This window comes from Amia ocellicauda, chromosome 4, assembly GCF_036373705.1.
Source record: "Amia ocellicauda isolate fAmiCal2 chromosome 4, fAmiCal2.hap1, whole genome shotgun sequence".
In the NCBI taxonomy this organism is placed as follows: Eukaryota; Metazoa; Chordata; class Actinopteri; order Amiiformes; family Amiidae; genus Amia; species Amia ocellicauda.
In genome coordinates, this window is record NC_089853.1 from 15138652 (window position 1) to 15158317 (window position 19666).

The 19666-nt window shown below is 39.3% G+C and overlaps 1 protein-coding gene across 2 annotated transcripts in view; it reads left to right on the forward strand.

Annotated features, from left to right (window-relative positions):
* The window catches only part of kcnq1.1 (potassium voltage-gated channel, KQT-like subfamily, member 1.1), a 343893-nt gene that overhangs the window by 156195 nt on the left and 168032 nt on the right, over positions 1-19666 (forward strand). The window lies entirely within an intron of this gene.

Below are 19666 nucleotides of genomic sequence, written 5' to 3' on the forward strand. Positions count from 1 at the left end.
TTTATTCTGCTTCCATGCTCTCTCTCTCTCTCTCTCTCTCTCTCTCTCTCTCTCTCTCTTTCTCTTGTGCTTTATGATTTAATTGTATTCTATTTTTTCACTTCTCTTGTTCTTCTCTCACTTTTCTATCTTGACTGTTTCTATTTCCTATTTAGATTTTCTTAGCATTTTGCTAATCTCACAGATTTATTGTTTACTTTTTAGAAACCTTTTTTGTGCAGATTTCTCACAACTTTCTCCACTGCACTCTCCCTCTCTCTCTCTCTGGCTTTTCTTTGCAACCAGGAGTTGAGTTTTTTGTCTTGTGCCTCCAGTGTTCACGAACACACAGGGATCAAGTTTCTGCAGAAACAATGGAGTAGTCCTGCTGACTCAGCTCTCTGTATTCCCACTAGGCTAGTACTGCCAAGCAGCCACTCAACCAATCGCGTAAGCTGCAGGTTTCTCCTCAGGACTTTGTCTGACACTATATTTTTTTCAAGAGTAAATTCGGCTGGGGGGATGGTAGAACTGGGGGAAGGGGAAGGAATTGTTTTCAGTTTAAAATCACGATTGTCTAGGACTGTTATGGAAATAGGACCTGTTCTGATAATACACTAGATTCTGGTGTGGTGATGCATTTTATGGTCCTGATTTGAAAAAATGAAAAAAGGCCTTGTAAACAGAAGGATGTTTTTCCAGTTGTGGTAACCCAATCTGTCTAGTTTACTCAGTGAGACAATTTTATATATATATTTGTGTGTGTGTAAAGTATTTATACTGTATGTGGAGATCATTGTTTAATTCCAGGACAGATGATCTGTGCGAGAGTGCCAATCAGCTTGAAAGTAGTCAAGTCACATTGGGTGCAAGCCCTGGTTAGAGTAAACGATTGGGTGGAGCTTGAGGGACGGTTCTAAAAGCAGATTTGTTTGTTTGTATTTTTGTTAACAGAGGTGTTTACAGAGAAGGATGGGTGCATTTTTTTGTAGATAGTGAAAACAAGTAGAGGAATCAAGGTCATTTGATTTGAACTGTGAAAATCCTGTGTTTGGTAGAGTAGTTCCTGGCAAAGTGTTAAATGAAAAAGTGGTATATAGTTCTTGTTTGGCAGTTCAGATCCTGCAAGTGGAAGAATCGTTATTACAATTATATAACTGTGGTTCATGCTGACTGGCTCATATATATATATATATATATATATATATATATATATATATATATTTTCACACATTTCAATATTTTTTGGTTTTTATACATTATGACATATAAAAATTTGGCAGGTAATGATAGATGCAACTGTACTAAACAGTGTTTTATTTAGTTTTGGGCTATCTTCATTGCATTGACCTGTCCAGATAGAAGGATTTGTTTCATTTTTGATATCAATCTCAGTTCACTTTCCTATATGTTTCAATGGACAAAATCAGAAGGGAGAAATATGGTCTTGGCACTTTCACATTAAGATGGTAACCTTCATTAAGCAGCAAGCAAATGTTTAATCTGGAGCAGTAATCTTTAAATCGGATCCGAAAAAGTGGTATAATTGTATGACCTCTCTGAATCTCAACCAAAATGTAGTCGGACTTTCTCCTTCACTGGTCGCCAGGAAATTATGCAAATCGTACTCCGTGCTCATGAAACACTAGTCAGGCATTCAGTTTTATTTGAATGACGGAATGGAGAACTGTGTAATTGTAGGCTTAGTGTGTCGGAATTGAAGCCTTCAGCGCACCCTGCACGCACAGGCTTTCGGGCTATCATCTGATGGCTTTGCTAGGGTGTATTGTTCACTGTTGGCTCTGTGCCTTGATTTCCACAGTCCACATCTCGGGGACAGATAGACCTGGTTTCCACTGCTAGGAAGCCCCCATTTAATGGATTTGGCGTGGGTGATCTGTCTTTCTCCTCCAGAGCACAAGTGCCAGAGAGACAGCCATTCCAATTCATTTCCTGCCCTGTCCCCCGGCTTTATTGACCCAGACATGCTGCGTTGAGTAATAGGCACACAGAACTTGCCTCACTTTTTGCCCCACCCCCACCCCTCCCTACAGTTAAAAGAGCACCAGAAAACCACACACTAGTAAGGAAGGGGTGTGGCTACTATGACCTCATCCAGATGACTCAGTGCCCTCTGACCTGTGCTAACCAATGTGGGATTAAGATGATGTCATCTATGTGTGTGCGTGCATGTTTTTTTTTGTCCATTTATAGTAACTCAAAGAACTTGGGGGTCTGGCCACAGATTAAAACGCAGTCAACCTTATCCCTAATTCGCCAGGCAAATGGACATTCCAGGACATTTGATTTGCTAGACAAACGCTGTAAATCCATAAATCTGGCCAGGGTTTTTCTTGTGAGCGGTGTTTGTTTTGTGATAAAATGGAACTGCCACCTCTACCCCCTCCTCCACCTCACCAGTATAGCTGTAATGCCCATATATTCACTTTATTGGAATGATGTGCTTTTGAAAAGCGGTGCGCTAAAGGAACTGCAAGGTCGTCTTGCTTTCCTACAGCCTGAGGTCTTTAATGATTAAAGTCATCACTCTCTGAACATAACAAATTCAACACTATATATTCCCCACCCTGATCTGAAGCAGTTAAACATTTTAAATGAAATCACCTGTTACTTGGGCCTGCCTTTAGAAATAGCACGAACAGCGTTTTCATACAGAAACTGGAACAAAATGTCCTCTATTTGAAAAATGTTTCATTTTTTCCTACTAACCAAACTCCAGTTTACCAAAGGCTAAAACAGAATTCAGCATATGGAATTTAGATTTAAATGAAGGTACTTGTTATCTGCTCTTCTTCGTGTCCAGTATTGCTATACTGTTAAAAAAAGTTTATATGGGTGAATATGTTATAGAGGCTGCAAGTGCAGGTAAAGTAAAGCTGAGTTTTCACAAAGTGCTGGAAGGTGATAAGATGCTGATATTTCTTGGTTCTTGGTTGAACAACACAATAGGGACAGGAAAGAGAAGGATAGGACCGGGAGATTGAGGTCGAGGATGTTTTCACTAAATATATTTCAAAAGATAAAAATATTATTAGATATTATTAGATAAACTTTTCCAGTTGACACTTGTGGATTTTTGTTCCTCACTAGATGGCAATGTAGAGTATTTGTGTGTGTGTGTGTGTGTGTGTGTGTGTGTCTACCTCTCAACAGTCCAATTGCGAAATAACTGTTAAACATATACAGGTCCTCAGTTGAAACAAGTTATTAATATAGAGAGGAGTAGAGGTGAATGTATTTTGCATGAATGTCTTAAATATAAATACATAAATCCTAAATCATTGAACAAGTGTTTTTTGTTTTTGTTTTACTCTGGTTCTGATTTTAATTTGGCTTTATTTTTAATATGACATGATGATCAAAGAAAATCTGTTTCCCCTCTATCTGTCTGCACTAGAAATGGAAACATAACTGATTTTCCTTCTGCCTTCTAAGACTTCTTTATCTTGTTCTGGCACTTTATGCAGCGTCTATTTATCTGAGGCATCGTTAAGTCAAAATAAATAAGATTAAAAAAAAAAAGTAAGAAGTAGTCATACTAATACATTATTTTTGTTATCACAGCTACTATTACCAATTGTCTGATTTTTAAATATTTGTGTTAGACATTCCTATTTCTGTGTGGAGTTCTCAGTCTGTGCCTCATGTGGTATTTTTTTTCCCCCAGTATCCTATAACTTTTGAGTTGAGATTGTTGGTCAGATTTAAAATAATAATTAGAAAAATAAATAAAAACAAAATACAAATGATCACTTCACTAAGTTTACAGTCATTCCAAATAAGAAAAGAATGTGATTTAAATGGGAAAGATGTCACTTTACTGTTTTGAAGATGGGGATTAGAGTCCCTATTTCTAACTAAAACAGGCAGGGAACTGAAGACACTTTTCTGGGTCCTTTGACATTTTCATTGTGGTTTATTTAGGTGACCTGCTGTTAAAAAATACCCTTTGTTGTACCTTTCTGTGATTGCCTAGTCCAGTTTATCTTTGGCTTTAAGATATTAATGCTGTAGCTCTAGAAAAGAGTTCACTGAGAGAAACGCACTGTTTACTACTTTCCATTGATAAAATGGAGTGTAAGAAGAAGCATTTTGCACACCTGTAAGGAAAAGGAAAAAAGTATAGCCTAATTGTAGGAGCTCAAAACACCGATTTACCACTTAATTATTTTTTAAATATGCACACATCATATATATATATACACACACAGACAATGATTGTTATTTCTGCACTGATAGTAGAACAAATAGTACTGAATCGCTGGGAAGTTTCATAATGTAAATGAACCAGAGGTATCAAGTGGACATTAAAATGGGCTATGTTTAAGGCTGAAAAGAGGAGGACAGTCTTTATACATATAATTGTGGGGGTGTGGAACAGGCCACGCCACTGCTGATACTGATGAAGCAGACTCTGGGATCCTTCAAGAAACAACTGGAGGAAACTCTGGGGTTGAATAGTGACTAAAAGCCAAATGAGCAAGAGGGACCAAATAGCTTGCTGGTAGCCTTTCTTATCTTCTTATGCCATTTAAAACAGATACAGATTCATTGTCTCATAAAGAATGAATGAACCCAGGAAATGCCTGCTTATGGCCTTGTTACTGAAATTTCAAAAGCAGAAGCAGTGTGGAGTTGGTGCGTGATGGTAGAGGCACAGATGTGTGCATTACATTTCCCCCCCACTCTTCCTTGTTCTTGTTTTGATGTCGGCAGGAGTCACATAATTCCACACTGAGATCTGACATTCCCCAAGACGTTTGCATCGTCACGGCCCATCTGGACTTCGGGAGCAGTGGAGATATCATGTGTACGTACCGCTCTCCTGACATCCTGCCTCGAACATATTCCCAGCACAGTGCAATTTTACACAGATACTTAACAGTTGCTGGAGCAGATGTGTTGCAATATAGCTTGTCCCTGGTTAAGACAGAGGGCGGGTGGGTGGCTGCTGCAAACTATTTGACCTTGGTCGCCTCAGGCAGGAGACCTTTGCCCTGGTACTCATTTTCTGTCACCTCATGGTTGCTGTATTTGCTCAGGCAGGGTTGTTCAGCCAGTGTGTTAGTGCCACTCAGACCAGCACAGCTGGGACACCACACTGATAAGACAGCAGCTGTGTTGACTACAAGTTAGGTAAACACAACTCTGTGTACCTCAGCGCAGGGAAGGGGACAGAGAAAGTCCTGTTGATGTGCTGTGCTCTTAAAGCGCGTCTGGCCATTGAGATAATTCCATCTGGGCCTAGAAACACCCTTATTGTTTTCCTGTTTATTTTATCAGGACCACAGTGCTAAGAGCCGTTGGCTGTGGTTTGGGTAGGTGTCCCTTGTATTACTGGCAAGACTGTAGTTTGTGCCATATCATCCTGTGCCTCTGCTGAAACCTTCTTTTCAGACGTAGTTGTGTAGTGTCTGCCAGTCCCAAATATTCAAGTACCCTGAACACTACATGTCTTCCTGGAGATTGTAAGGAGATGTTTCAAAGACTGGTTGTTGTTGTTTCTCTTTGGGAGTTTGTCTGGAGAACAGGGAAGATCTCATAAATATGTTGGATCATAGCTATCTTCTATTAACGGTGATTTTTTTTTTTATAAATATGTAATGGGTTATGCTTTTATGTGTAGTGAGAACCACATTGTAAAGGTTGATGCTTAATCCTTACTCATGTTAAAAACTTAAAACAAACAAACTAACTTTTTTTCTGGATAACTGTATGCATGTCAAAACTTATCAGCTTCTGATTACATACTGATTACTCTTGGTCATAAACCACAGAGTAGCCAAAGCTCCTGCCATCAGTTGTTGGAACATCAGAAAGAATTGCTGTTAATAAAACAATTATCACAAGCATATTAAAAAAACTTTTTCTGGAATTTGAAATGCAGAAAGCTGCACACGAGGATGTTTAGGGAGGAGCGGAGTCTTAACAAATTTAAATAAAAAACAAAATGCTTATTTATAGGGGGTATTGTTATTATTGTTCATTTTAAATCTCACTGGGTATCCTCTGTATCACACATGCTGTACGTCAATGTGAGCTTATCTTTGCTAGCACTGGACTGAACAGGCGAAACACAAAATTACATTCTGACTACACTGTTTATGTTGTGTATTCTGTTTATGTTGTATATTTCCTTCCCAATTAAGAATTGCTGATGTAAATACCATGTTTGCTGTGATAATGGAAAACAAAGGCAAAAGCATCAGAATCAGAAAGTCTTTCATCTTAAAATCTGATGTACAAATTATTATTGTTTGCGCAAACCCTGTCAAATCTTACTTTCCCAGAGTTGACCGTTTCTGTTGAGAAATCTATCTTAAGCTTCAGACTGGCATATTTGATGGCACTGATAACAGAACTTGCACCGATCCTTAGAGTCTTACCACCGAGACATAGAATGAATACAAGAACATTACAAGTATTTTGCTTCTTTTCTGATTTGGGGTTGCAGGCATTAGGATTGAATTTGTTCTGAAATCCATCCTGTATTCAAAGGGAACGATCTCTATGAAATAATCTCGTGATGTGGAGTTTTTGATTTTGCATTTCTCTGTGACTCATAGTGTTACCTCAAGCAACCATTTGCAGTCATTCTCAGCCTCTCTGCTGCTTACACCGCTTTTATGTCTTGTTTATACATTTGCTAGCACTCGGTGGTGATTGCCTGCCACCAAATTGAATTGAACCGAATGTGCTTGTTTAAGGGGTTTGTGCTACTTTCCAAATTGATCTCTGTGAGATAATGTGGTGTACCATGCTTCAGATCTCAGGTCAACACTTAACTCTCCCTGATCTTCAAAGGATAAAATAGATCTACTTCTTCCAACACTGAACCAAACTGGATATCGGTGCCATTAAATGATTAGTTTCTTTCATCTGCTTTTTCCTGCTGGTCAATTTCTAAATTATCTTACACAGAGAAGGCCTTCAGGCCTTTGGTTCGAACTGCAGTGATGGGGATACTTGTGCTCTAACTACCTGAAGTGACATGGCTGATACACCAGTGTTTCCCAGTTTTAGGGGATTTGTACACTCTTAGAAATCCAAAGGAGTTTTGTCACAATGACATTGTACACAATGTTTTTGGTATTTTGTGGTATTATTGTTATATTGTGTTATTGTTTTCATGCTAATTGATGAGTTCACTTCCTAGTCTGTATGTGTGACTTTGGATCAGATGAGTCTGCCCAATGCTGAATTGTGTTCTTGTTATTATTAATTTACAAAGCACTGAATTAAACCAAAACCTCAAACCACCTGCCAATTACGAATGGCAAACTAACAGACACGGTCTTTTCAGCAGCAAGCTGTGGAATTTGCACTTGAATAGTGGATGAAAATTTTGATTTAATCTAAGTCAGGTAACTGCAGAGGATAGTACATTTCCAGGACAGCAGTTGAGTTCAGTTAAGTGTTGTCATGATTCAAATAAAATCAGCTTTTACAAACAATACAAATACAGCCCAGGTTAACGATGTCAGCTTTCAAGCATGAAAACACAATGATTTATTTTGGAATTTGACAGGAAGCTAAGCATAGTAGCATCAATACACTTTCAATACACCTAAGAATTCAGCAGGTCTTGCAATCAGATCAGTAGTATTGATAGGAGATATGCTGTTTTTAGAGAACAAAGGTTAAGCAAATAGCCATTGACAGGTTGGAGCAAAAAACGGGGAAATGTCAAAGTGAACAGATGTCTCTTCATTTTGGATTTCTAAGAGGAGAATGGAAATCCGATAAAAAATTATTTGACATTTAACTCAAGACTTTTTTGTTTTGTTTTTTGTTGTCCAGGGACTTTAGAATGTAGATTTCTGGATGCTGTTGTGGTGGGCCTTAGAGTTTTATATTTTTTGTTCTGATCACCCGCCAGTTCCTGCTCTTGCTACCTTGGCTAACCTGTTGTGCTCCGGTGTGTTTTGGGTTCTGAGGGATTAGGAACATGTGTTAAATAGCAGCACATGTGCCAAGATAATGGAGGCTTGTCATCGCTGTTGGAGGATGTAAAAAAGTTACCATCTGGGATCCATTCCACCTTCCCATAAATAAAAAAATAAATAAAAACTTAAAACTGTCTGATATTAGAGTTGGTGAAACGCAGCTTTTGTGTAACTACCCTGTGACTCCCCATTTCATGTTACTGCGAGGGAAGCAAGAAAATAAAACAGCAAAGTCCTCTAGCTGCCCGGTGGCCTTGTGTGTTAGGTTTAGCATCTTTCTACTGGTAAACAGGGCAGCTTAGAGACAGCTGTGGGATCAGCCCTTTACACCCGACACAGGTATGGTAAAAACTGAATTCAGTGGGTACTGAAGTGTATGTTATAGGAAAACTGTAAAAACCAGTTCAGTCTCTTGGTATTTTACCTTATTTTCTTGAGCTCTTTGCTGTACTATCTCTTCAGCTCACAACATGTTGTAAACAGAGGGAAATGTGCTGAACTTGAACACCACTGAGTAGGTAAGAAGTAGGGTATCAATGGGTACTTATGTTCCTGTCTCAAAGTCCTCCATTTATTTTTCTTTATTTTTGGGAATTTTAATTGAAAATATTGAGACATCAAGCCAGTAAAATTAGTCTAGGTTTTAAATTGATTTCAAGGGAATTAATTGTGTTATTTTACAAGACCAACACATTATTTCTTGTCTGATTGAAAATCATAATTAAAAGACACCTTTCCACTCCTTATATCCCTGTCCGTTACAGTAAATTAATGTTTTTTTTTTTAAAAAGGGTCTGATGATCTAGGATTGATTATCCCCTGAGAGGCTCAGCATGTGTTGTGGAGATGTTCTGTTTCAAAAGCACAGGTGGGTCAGGAACATCTACACTAGTTCTATGGTCCTGTCATGGCAATATGTGACCGGTAGGGCAGTGGTAAGAGACAGAAGGGAGATGGCGCTCTGAGAGAATAGCAGGGAGTCGTGTCAAAGGCAGTAACGAAGCTAGGCCAGAGTTCAGAAACTCCAGCTTCTGCTTCTGCTCCCGACGCCAGAGAAGCTGAGTTGCTGTGTAAGCTGGAAAAGCGCCTGTCAATTTGAACAGGTGTGGAGAGTGTTTGTGGGCTTGGAGGCCTTTTGCGAAAAGGAAGTGAACAGAGCCTTGACAGACAGCTTCTCAATAGAGGCTCTGTGGAAAGTGTGTTGTGTTTAACACCCCCCTACCCCACCACCTCCTGCCAGCCCCGTCCCGCCCACCGCCCTCTGCCCACACTACTCTCACTACTTCACACTTAGTTAGAAACTTCACCCGAGTTAGGGACTTACTGAGAGTGTAGCAACACGAAATGAAACACAACAAAGCAGCACATTACCTCAGATGAACCCTGAATCGAAAAGTAGCACCACTCTCGCTGTCATGCATATTATTTACTCATGCTATGTTATTCAGTATTTTTGGGCAAGTTCAGGCTTGCGGCTTTCTTTTCATATGACCAGCATGTGCTGCACACTGTAATTTTCCTTAAGGTGAAGCAACAGTGACTGTTCAGTTAACTCTTTAACCTCTGAGGTTATTGGGAAAATAAATGCAACAATATAAATCTGAATCTTTTATGTGATGTATCTGTTGTTTTCCTTCATGATGACTAAAACAGGGTCTGGACAGTGTAGGGCAATCGCGTTTGAAGATAATTTAGCTTAAGCTACTAGAATATAAGATTAAAAAGCCAGCTGTGTGTCCGGCCACTGATAAAAGTATCGGCCCCTTCTGTTTGAAACATTGTTTTCCCTAATTCAGTGTTGCTGAATAAATGCTGATGAGAATACCATGGCTTACTGTACACTGATTCACCTAAGAGAGCAGCTGTAAAATCCATTTTAGAGCTCATTAGAGTAGAGTTCCTTTTGCACGTTTAAGCAGCGACTTGAATACGCTTTGTATTCTACACTTTCTATAAACACCTGTGATGTCCTAATTTTACAGAACCATATTGCCAAGTATAGGGCTGTGGAGCTTTTACCAGCAGTTTATACAAGACCATCTCTCTACATTAGTTAAGCTGAAAGCCTCCAGACAGATTTCAAATGTACTTTATACAGAGTATATATTCGTATCCCCCACTCCTCTGCTTTAAATTGGGAATATGAGTAGATTTTGTATTTCATAACAGCAATAGCTTGGAGCAGTCCAATACAAACAAGCTACTTATTGCTCTTCTTGTTCTTTGTATTGCCAAACTACTTTGGTTGGATTCTTAATGTTACTGCATTAGAAGAAAGCTGAATAATCATAACGTAGGAGCAGAGAGTGTCTTGCTATAATTGAAAACAGATTATTATACATCTAGGCCTTTAACCCCTTATCTTCCTCTGATGCGTTTTCCCATGGTTGTCATTCTGTGCACCCGGGTTTCCTGCTTGTTTTAAATAGAGATACAGGTTGGGCTGGGAGTGTGGTATGAGCTTTTGGTTTGTACAGATGTCCCCTTAACCCCCTTAACCAGAGATACTTAACATTAAGAGTAGGAGAGTGCAACAAGGCCAATGTGCAGAAGGAGGGAGTTACATTGAAGATGAATAGTGCAATGGACAGTAGCAACTAAGGCGAGTGATACAATGGACTTTAATGGTCTGTTCGTAAGCCAAGGGTCATCTATGTACAAGCCTGGACAAAATAGAATGGCCACCTGACGCAGACCCTCATTAACCCCAGAGACTCTTTCAGGACCACCCAATATATGGTAATTGCCTAGTATGAGGCGTGTGAATTGGAATAAGGGTTTTGTTAGTGATGAGATGTCACCCACCGCATAACGTCTAAGTTAAGAGTTTCATTATGTGTTCTGTTGGTGCTGACTGTTATCGGTGCTCAGCAGATGTCTTTCTGGAGGGACCCACAGACAATAAGCCCAGTGTTTTTTGTTTTGTTTCTTTTTGTTTATGACGTTTCACTTTCTGCTGCTTTCTTTCCATGTTTTTGCCCAAGCTCCCTGTGTCAAGGATGTTGAAGCTGTTACAGACACCAGGGCTGCGAGGCAATGTGAAGGGCAGGAATGACGGCCACACAGTCACAAGATTGCATTAATCACTCGTCTACAGCAGTCTGTGACTCGGTTCTGTATTTTGGACGATGGCATCACACACCCCATGGATATGCAGGAGTGCAACCTAGAAATTGTTTTGATCTATGGGAGGCATTTCTGTGATATCCTCTCGTCGTGTCTTTTAAATTTTTTTACATATCTTTCTGATCGTGCTTTAAATGCCAGCATGTACACTGTAGTTGAATTGCAGAGATCTGGAACAGCCCTGACTTTGAACATTCAAAGGTATAGGCATACATCTCACTTCATTGACAGGGCTTGTATAGATAGCTAAAAGAAGCGTCGGGAATGCCTTTGTTTTGGTTTTTGACACCGCCTCTTTAGGTACTAGATTCTTTTGTATTGATTGTATTACTCACTTTTGTAATGCTTTAAAATGTTCCTGGTGTAAACTGTAAATTGTCCTAGATAATGGGAAATAATAATAATAATAATAATAATAATAATAATAATAATAATAATAATAATAATAATAGACAGCAGCTGTCTATTATGTTGTCTGTGGCATCCCAAGCATCCTAAATCTGGGGACTGAGAAGGCACAGGCTCACGGATAAAACTCAAAGTATTAAAACCCATCAAGATGGGATTGAGGGGGTAATTAGTCTTAAATTAATAACAAGCCAACAGCAATTCCTTCGCCCCTGCACTGTCAAGCAACCAAGCACGGGCTTTTTCATTACCAAAAAGTTCAGTTTAATTCCGTTGTCAAAAACATTCACCCCCTTCATTTATAGTTTTTTTGGCAGTTATTTACCCCTTTGGAACTTATATTCTTATTTATTAGATTTTACTTTATTTCTCAGTTATATCTTCACAGGGTTTTGTTAAGCACTGATTAGCGAAAACAAGAGAGACAACTATCCAGGTAAATATCTGAGTTGATATGTTGTATATTTTAGACAGCCACTCTAATGAATGCTTTTGATAACACCAGTGTATAACCTCACCCCTGACCCTTATCAACTGTCAGCAAGACAGTTGTTAGTATCAGTAAATCTATGCTCACATTTCCTGTATCGTTTTATGACAGATGTACCTTAACGTCAGTAAGTGCTTCTACTTTGAGTTTTAATTAATTACAAATAAGACTCCCTCCTCAAAATGGAATATATATATAAATATAGATTCTTATTGTGAAATCCCCTTTAGTAATTCATGCCATGATAAAAAATTATTTGTTTGCTTTTGTTTTCAGATGCAGCACACTGATGCATGAGTAAATCTCAGCATTGTGCCTGTTCTCAAACATCCTGGCATCTACACTCACAGGGGAACTTTGCTGTTCTTAATTATATTTTTTTAAGGAATGGAAATGGAAACTAAATATATGACTGTAACATTGGCATCTGGATAATAAGATCATAACAAAAATGACTCAATCATGCTGTGCAGCATACTGTAAAATGTCATTGCATACTTAAAATGTGCATCAGGAATTACGAACTGGCACAGACATACATTTTTATTCTGTATTTTTTAATGAACAGCCCCAAATATAGAGGATGTGTCTAGTTTTCCAACACTTCCCACTGGTATAAATAACATTCTCTGTATGAGTGTGTACATCTGGCTACAAAGAATGCAGCCTTTTTTATTTTTTATGTCTGCTCCTTTTTGTGCTTGGTACTGTTCTGTACACAGCACTGTTTGTTTGAATATGGCAGAGTGCTGTTCCACTTCATATGCAGATGCCATGACAAAAACACTGGCCGCTTATCAAATGCAGATGATGCCCTGATAAAGATCTGCACTCTCTCTGCTGCAGTCCCGGCCGGCTACACTGCAGTCTACTGGGCTCTTGACAATGAAGATCTTTTGTTTTGTTTTATCAAATGTTGCGCCAGTGTACAGAGAACATGGATTATGGAATGCTGTACTTCTGAGGTCATGCTCAGTCCACGTAGTGATGGTAAAATAGTCTCTCTTTTATGTTCTGCCAATATGCTCCAGGCCTAAGAGCTGACTTATGTTTTCTTTCCATCTACCACTTAAAGTAAGTTGAAAGTGATTTGAAAATGTCTCTGAACAGCTTCGTGAACCCAGAGTAGTACTAAAGAAATGTTATGTTTTGTTTTTTGAATTGATAATCTCATGGCATCTGGAATGCAGTGAGAAATCTATGATCTGCTCATGTAGGTATTTCTCAATTGATTTTGTCTTGTCTAGTTGGAGTCCAGAATATATGGTGCATGCAGTGCCCAGCAATCTGTGGCCCATTGATAGGTGTAGAAATAACTGGCATACTTTGGGGGGGGTTTTGGAGTTGGGGTTGCTGGCAGGGAAAACAATTTATACCTGAGCTGGAAGTTAAATCAGTGGCTTGAGTTCTCATGCAGGCTTCTCTAGCAAACCTGTTTAACTCCATTGGACACCTCTGTGTCTGTAACATCAAGTGCCCCTCACCTCACTTCCCTTCAGCTACTTAAAATATATATCTCTCATTCAGCTTCAGTCCACCAGACTTCCCTGGTGCTTCTTTTCAACAGCAAGACCCAACAGACTTTCCCTTTTTGTATTTATCTCTGAACTGATGCTCTAGACCCTAGCAATTCTAGGGTAGGACTGGGTACATTTAGTTTCTACTTTGCTGACTAACTGCTGTTACACAGATAGCAATGCATAAGGGATTTTGTGTACAGTGGCAATGGTGTTATTTTTCAGGTGACAGCAGTGTTTCTTAGTGATTGATGAAAACTAACAAGATTGCTCAACAGCAATAATACAAACAGAATTAAAGAAAACAGAGACATTCCACCTTATTGGAAAGGGGACCAATACCTGTTTGACCCGATAACTGATTTTAAAAAGCCATTAAACATTCCTCTCATACTGCTGACGGGTTTGTAAAAACTGCTTCAGACCTTATCAGATGTGTAAGCAGAAAAATTAAGGGTATAAAGAAACACAAAAGTTAATAATTCAGAAGAATGTGTCATTTCAATTATCGACTATTTTTTTCTCATTTTTCATTAATCCTAAATAATATAAAAAGCATAACTTTACGAGTGTTTATGAAAAGTCCTTTCAACGTGTACCTGTTATATTTCAGTTACAGTTAACTTGTTTATACTGGAGCCTCTGTCATTCAGATCCTGGTAAATTAACTCCCTTGAAAGCATTGCCTAATGAGATAATGTTTCAGGGCAGTTTGATTGACGAATAAGCACATTTCTTAATTTATAGGCCTCTTATATTATCATCACATGGTGGATATAAAGGGATGCCTTAATGAATTTGTCTGTCTGGTTATTTATAGCATTGTTCTTAAGTATATGGTTCTTTTGAAGTCACATTAGCTAAAGCTAAAATAAACAAATTACGAATTACTTATGCTATACTTTCTTATAGCCAGCATCGGTTGGACAAGGGCCAACTCCACATATGTGTATTGGAGCCTTGAAGTACTCATCTAAATCTAAACAATGCAACCTGGAATAATCTGTCTCTTCCCTACTTTGTAGAAGTCATCAAAGTCATACTGTGTGACCCAGTCATATTTTCAGCTTTAGGTAATAGATCATGGTTAAAATATCACACTGTTTTGGAAAGGTTACCAACAGATATGATTTCATATTCAGATCAAAAGCAATTTATCATTTTGGTCTGCTGGATTATGCATTTTCTTAACAACATACACAATGCGTGCCTTAAAGTGCAAGCATAAAAGTAAAATGAATAAACAACACTGAGTTTGACTTATTTCACACATCCAGCCCGGTTATAAATAGTCTCTCTTTTTGATTTGATGAAATGACACCTTGAAGTAATGGTACTAACATCTCAAAAAAGATCACATTCTTCAGTTTGTGTTGCCATAAGAAATAGATGCCACAAAACAAACAGCCAATGAAGACCTTTCATTTGTCGGTCAGGAGGCCATAGACAAAAGAAAACCTATGACTAATTGTACAGTATACTCTTCTAGTTCAGGGATGCACAAAAAGTGTAGTAATTAGGGGCTTCTGTTTTTGTTCCTCATTAATTTCACAATTACTTAATTTAATTAGTTATTAAGCTAACTTATTAAGCTATGACGACAATCACTATGTCTGTGTTGAGCTCCAGAGAAACTGCAAGACTCAATTTCCGGCTTTCCTTCTGTAGATTCTGTTTCCTACTTGGCCCGTGCGTTGGGAAGTGTGCAGCTGGGAATGTCTGACAATTAAAAAAAAAAGTCTTCTGCATGCACTACCCTATGGGGGTTTCTAAAGACTCCTACCCCCTTCATTATTATTCAGGCCCAAGCCTCAGCTTCAGGCTACAGGTGGCTTGTAGGCCTTTAATAGACACAACGGGGTGAGGAGTGCCTGGCAAGAGACAGGTGGTAGGTGAGTCTGTGCCAGGTCACAGTTTTCAGTCTCTTTCTCTGCCAGAGCTTTTCATAGCCATGGATTTAAAAGAAAGAGATGCTTAGTCTCCTGTTGAACATGCAGAAGCACACTCTCAAGTGGTTGGCCACTTAGCTCTGTAATCCTGCTCTACTAGAGACTGCCAGATAATTATTTAGATCCCTATGCTTGAACCAAGGGGAAGACAAAGACAGTTGGGATACAGTGGGAAGGGGGGTTTGGATGCATTTTTTTTTTTTTAATTTATCATCGAAGAGACCCAGCCTACTCTACAATCACAAACAATTCCAAACTTCCCATTAGCTCAGTTTGATGCCAGACTGGAAACCTGACAGACAGCATTTTTTTCCTTTAATTTTCTTTTCTTTTCCATTCATAAAGAGATTAAATTGATGTCTGACAGAACATGAGAAAAAGAAAAGAAGCAGCACCCAAACTGAAGGAATTAGGATAATCTGCCTTATTATGTTTTTGTGTGTGTGTGTGTGTGTGTGTGTCTTGTTACTTTTTTGGTTGTGTTTTGTTTTCTGCCCATCTGGGAGCCATTCTCCAGTGTCTGAGTGCACTCTGGGGAATTGAAGAATGGAAACGATGAAGAAGATGTGTCGAATAACATTAAGAAAGGCTAGATAGGGGCAGGGGAGGGAGTTGGGGGGCAGGAGAGAGACGGAGGAAGCAAGAGAGGGGCGGGAGAGGGTTCTTACAGCCTGACACAATGGCTCGCTAATAGGCTACATTAGCCACTTAACAGGAATTGACTGTTTTGTTTATAGGTGTTGACCCTTTCCTTGGCTAAAGCTATGCACATCTATGGGCACAAAATCCCAGACTACTGTAAGCTTTTAGGATCTCTCAGTTGTATCTCTATTGCAGTTCCCAGTGGGACCCAGGCCTTTATTGTGTGCAAAGGCACTGTGCGTGTGTGTGTGTGTGTGTGTGTGTGTGTGTGTGTGTGTATTTTTTTGTTTTTGGTTTTTCCTTCAATTGGAGGAAAAGTTTCAGTGGCATTACCTCGAGCCGAGTAGGCATTGTGCCACTGTAAGTGAGCAGATGGTGACCTTGGGGGGTCATGGGACTATATCTCTCCCAGCGACAGGAGAATGGGAAAGGAAACGGTACAGTTTTGCAGGCCAGATGGGGAATTCCCACATCGCTGCCTGCGAAAGGGGGGAAAGCCTCTGCAAGGAGAGGGATCAGATAATTCGAATTGCTATGCAACAGCCGGCATTTGTTGTTTTCCATGAATTGTTTCTTTCTATGGGTTTTCTTGGTACACTTGTGTGTCATTTAAATATATATATATAATAATTTCAAATAAATACATACAATTAGGTTTTCACAGCAATAAAAGTGATCATTTGAATATGCAGTGTCACGGCTCATATTTTGTTTTCTTTTAATTTTTAATTTTTATGTTTTCTCCCCAATTGTTCATGTTTCTGTAAATTTTCTTACTCTTTTGAAATGATAATCAGTTAAAAAAAACTGATAATAATGTAAATGTTGTTTCTCTTTTAATTTACTAACTACATCTATAATTTCTATAAAGTCCCTGTTCTACTTTACAGAGGTTTATAGGTTAAATAAATGTGTTTTATTGTGTGTGTGTGTGTGTGTGTTTGTTTATATATGTATACAGTGCATCCGGAAACTATTCACAGCGCTTCACTTTTTCCACATTTTGTTATGTTACAGCCTTATTCCAAAATGGATTAAATTCATTATTTTCCTCAAAATTCTACAAACAATACCCCATAATGACAATGTGAAAGAAGTTTGTTTGAAATCTTTGCAAATTTATTAAAAATAAAAAACAAAAAAGCACATGTACATAAGTATTCACAGCCTTTGCCATGACACTCAAAATTGAGCTCAGGTGCAACCTGTTTCCACTGATCATCCTTGAGATGTTTCTACAACTTGATTGGAGTCCACCTGTGGTAAATTCAGTTGATTGGACATGATTTGGAAAGGCACACACCTGTCTATATAAGGTCCCACAGTTAACAGTGCATGTCAGAGCACAAACCAAGCCATGAAGTCTAAGGAATTGTCTGTAGACCTCCGAGACAGGATTGTATCGAGGCACAGATCTGGGGAAGGGTACAGAAACATTTCTGCAGCATTGAAAGTCCCAATGAGCACAGTGGCCTCCATCATCCATAAATGGAAGAAGTTTGGAACCACCAGGACTCTTCCTAGAGCTGGCCGCCCGGCCAAACTGAGCGATCGGGGGAGAAGGGCCTTAGTCAGGGAGGTGACCACGAACTCAATAGTCACTCTGACAGAGATCCAGCGTGTCTCTGTGGAGAGAGGAGAACCTTCCAGAAGAACAACCATCTCTGCAGCACTCCACCAATCAGGCCTGTATGGTAGAGTGGCCAGACGGAAACCTCTCCTCAGTAAAAGACACATGACAGCCTGCCTGGAGTTTGCCAAAAGGCACCTGAAGGACTCTCAGACCATGAGAAACAAAATTCTCTGGTCTGATGAAACAAAGATTGAACTCATGTCTGGAGGAAACCAGGCACCGCTCATCACCTGGCCAATACCATCCATACAGTGAAGCATGGTGGTGGCAGCATCATGCTGTGGCGATGTTTTTCAGCGGCAGGAACTGGGAGACTAGTCAGGATCGAGGGAAAGATGAATGCAGCAATGTATAGAGCCATCCTTGATGAAAACCTGCTCCAGAGTGCTCTGGACCTCAGACTGGGGTGAAGGTTCATCTTGCAACAGGACAACGACCGTAAGCACACAGCCAAGATAACAAAGGAGTGGCTACAGGGCAACTCTGTGAATGTCCTTGAGTGGCCCAGCCGGAGCCCAGACTTGAACCCGATTGATCATCTCTGGAGAGATCTGAAAATGTCTGTGCACCAACGCTCCCCATCCAACCTGATGGAGTTTGAGAGGTCCTGCAAAGAAGAATGGGAGAAACTGCCCAAAAATAGGTGTGCCAAGCTTGTAGCATCATACTCAAAAACACTTGAATCTGTAATTGCTGCCAAAGGTGCTTCAACAAAGTATTGAGCAAAGGCTGTGAATACTTATGTTTTTTTTTTTTTGTTTTTTTTTAATACATTTGCAAAGATTTAAATCAAACTTCTTTCACGTTGTCATTATGGGGTATTGTTTGTAGATTTTTGAGGAAAATAATGAATTGAATCCATTTTGGAATAAGGCTGTAACATAACAAAATGTGGAAAAAGTGAAGCACTGTGAATACTTTCTGGATGCACTGTACATATATAGGAAATGGATTATCCTCTAATGGAAGAACCATTCAAGGAAAAGATGGACAGCAGCTCCCGTCAATAAATAGTCCACAATCATTGAACAATATTATGCTTATGTGTGTTGACTTTATCATCTTCCTCGGAGTATCAGCATCAGCATCTCTACATGTATGGCAGCCATTCCATTCCATTCATATTTTTATTTGGAATTTGGGAAAAATGTTGTCGGTAGTTTATACAATAAAACAAAAATGTTAATTTCACCCGAACACATACCTATAAATAGTAAAACCAGTGAAACTTATCATTTTGCAGTGGTCTAATTTTTTTCCAGAGCTGTATTCTCTTTGGGACAAGGCACAACACATTTAAAGTGTATTAATACTGTTGTAGTGCCAGCAACTTTATAACTCAAATATACAGTACTGTGCAACAGTATTAGGAAGGTGTTAAAAAATGCTGTAAAGTAGGAATGCTTTCAAAAAATAGACATGTTAATAGATTATATTTATCAATTAACTAAATGCAAAGTGAGTGAACAGAAGAAAAATCTACATCAAATCCATATCTGGTGTGACCACCCATTGCCTTCAAAACTTGGTGAGGGACAGCCAAACTCAGCTAACAAGGTGAGGCTGCTGAAGACAGTTTACTGTCAAAAGTCATACACCAAGGCAAGACTGAGCACAGCAACAAGACACAAGGTAGTTATACTGCATCAGCAAGGTCTCTCCCAGGCAGAAATTTCATGGCAGACAGGGGTTTCCAGATGTGCTGTCCAAGCTCCTTTGTAGAAGCACAAAGAAATGGGCAATGTCGAGGACCGTAGATGCAGTGGTCGGCCAAGCAAACTTACTGCAGCAGATGAAAGACACATCATGCTTGCTTCCCCGCCGCAATCGGAAGATGTCCAGCAGTGCCATCAGCTCAGAATTGGCAGAAATAGTGGGACCCTGGTACACCCATCTACTGTCCAGAGAAGTCTGGTCAGAAGTGGCCTTCATGGATGACTTGCGCCCAAAAAGCC